Raw genomic sequence first — 2,455 nt, forward strand, 5'->3', positions numbered from 1 at the left:
GGGCATACTGGTGAAGACAAATTTAATGAGGGTCAATTTGTCTCCAGTAGATAGCATAGTAGAGCAGCTCAATAGCCTTGATTCAATTCTTTGTAGCATAGGGAGAAAATCCACAATCTTTGGCTTAATATGACACAAAGGAAGACCCAGATATTTGTGAGGCAGAGCACCAATCTGACAGCCCAATAATTGTGAAAGTGTATCCATCTTGTCCAGAGGGGTGTTGATTGCAATGAGAGTTGACTTTGATGTGTTCCAGTGTAAGCAGCATAATGGAGCAGAAGGTTTTTGATGTGTTCCAGTTGCCTATTATCAGCATTGACCGCCAGAATAGTATCATCAGCATACTGTATGATAGGGTAGTCAGGGCATGATTGATGTGCCAATGGTGATTGAATTAAGTTGTTGTGCATGGCTTCATTCAACATGGTTTGAAGTAGATCAGCAGCAATCACAAAAATAAGGGGTGATAGAGGATCACCTTGTCTTACACCCTTCTTACATAGAAACTGTATACCTGGCACTCCATTGAGAAGGACAGAGGAAAACCCAGACCCATAGATCATTTTGATCCAGTGGATCCATCTTGGACCAAAACCCTTAGCTCTCATGATCTGGATGATGGTCTCATGATTAAGCATATCAAATGCCTTCTCAAAATCTAGCTTTAATAAGACCATTTCTTTCTTGCTTTGGAAGCACTGATGGATATATTCATAAGACCATGCTAGGCAATCTTGGATGCATCTATTATTCAAGAAACCATACTGGTTGGTGTGGACCAATTTGAGGATAACTTTCTGCAATCTATTGGCCAAAAGCTTGGTGATGATCTTGAGTGTGCAGTTGAGCAGGGAGATGGGCCTGAACTCAGCAGGCCTAGTTGCAGCATCTATTTTGGGGATTAGAGTGATGAAGGAATAATTGATGCATTGGATATTGACATTGCCATCGTAGAAGTCATGAATGAGCCTGTAAAAATCAGCAGCGACAATGTCCCAACATGCCTTGAGAAAAGCAGCATTAAAACCATCTGGCCCAGGTGACTTATCTGATGGCATATGTTTGACCATCTCATCAATCTCCTTGTTTCTGAATGGAGTTTCTAACTCAGATAAATCAACTGATGCATGCAGTAGATCATGAAGGTTGAGAGGATTTTCATAAGGGATGTTTGTGCCCAGCGTGTCTCTGAATGCTCTGAAAAGGATAGCAGCTTTTGCCTGGTGATCATGATATTCATTATCTGTTTCATCTCTGAGCATAGCAATACAATGTGATGAACTTTTCTAAACTATGTGATGAACTTTACTGAAATAAGCATTCATTTTTTTAATTTGTGTTGGACTTTGTTGAAATATGAGATGGCCATCTTTTAAGTATTCGATGAATATTTTGAAAACACATGATGAACTTATTTTTCAAATAAGTGGTTATTTTAAAAAATGCTATATGCTCAACCTATTTTTTAAAATAGGTGACGTGATGATTTTTTCCCGATGATTTGTTTCCAAATATATGATGAAAATTGTATATATGTACGAATGTGTTTTTTTATTTCCACAATAATACTTTCCCTTACTTGTTAACTTTTTATTTCTTTCGTGTAAATATTTGAAATAGTTTTTTTCGAATTAAAAGAAGTTTCAAAAACTTATATGGGCCCACACCAGCCTGGGCGATTGGCTTGCTATTGAGCGCACTTAGCGCTGAATAGGAGCACTCAAGCTCGCACACAAGAGAAAATACCAACCGAGAAAGAAAACCTTGGATGGAACTCATAAGCAGGAGCATCCCCTACTATTTCTCAATTTTTTACAGTAGAACAGGGATTGTGCGGCCAAATCTATTGATCTTATCAATGAAGTCGAGATCTCAAAGTATGTGGCTGAAAGAAATTCTTGTATTCAAATTAGAGCAAGGCTGCGATCTCAACGGCAAGGAGACACGATGCACCTTTTGCTATAAACAGCACCCGGGGATCACTGGCTCGGTTCAACCTGTACATACACAATTGAATACATATCTTATGTAATCCTCTAGCACTGCTATCGATCACGATCCGTCGTCGATCGGCGAGCGTTTACTATGCATATATTATATCCAGCTCGATCAGGGCACAACACACACACACACACACACACACACACACACACACACACACACACATATACATACATACATATATATATATATATAGAGAGAGAGAGAGAGAGAGTGGCGTTTTGGCTCCTAGGTGCATATGCACCCATTGTCGAAATCCAAATTCTTAGAAGTTGAAAAATTCGAAACAAAAATCCCGCGTGTATATCCGGACATTTTATGTGCGTTCACAAGGTTTCGGTGAAAAACGACGTTTTTTGTGGCTTGTGTAAAAAAGACAATTTCTGATGCTTCATTCTAACTATTCACGAGGCATTTCTTTATCTTTTTTACACAAGCCACAAAAAACGTC

The sequence above is a fragment of the Triticum dicoccoides genome, chromosome 1A (assembly GCF_002162155.2).
Source record: "Triticum dicoccoides isolate Atlit2015 ecotype Zavitan chromosome 1A, WEW_v2.0, whole genome shotgun sequence".
Taxonomy (NCBI): Eukaryota; Viridiplantae; Streptophyta; class Magnoliopsida; order Poales; family Poaceae; genus Triticum; species Triticum dicoccoides.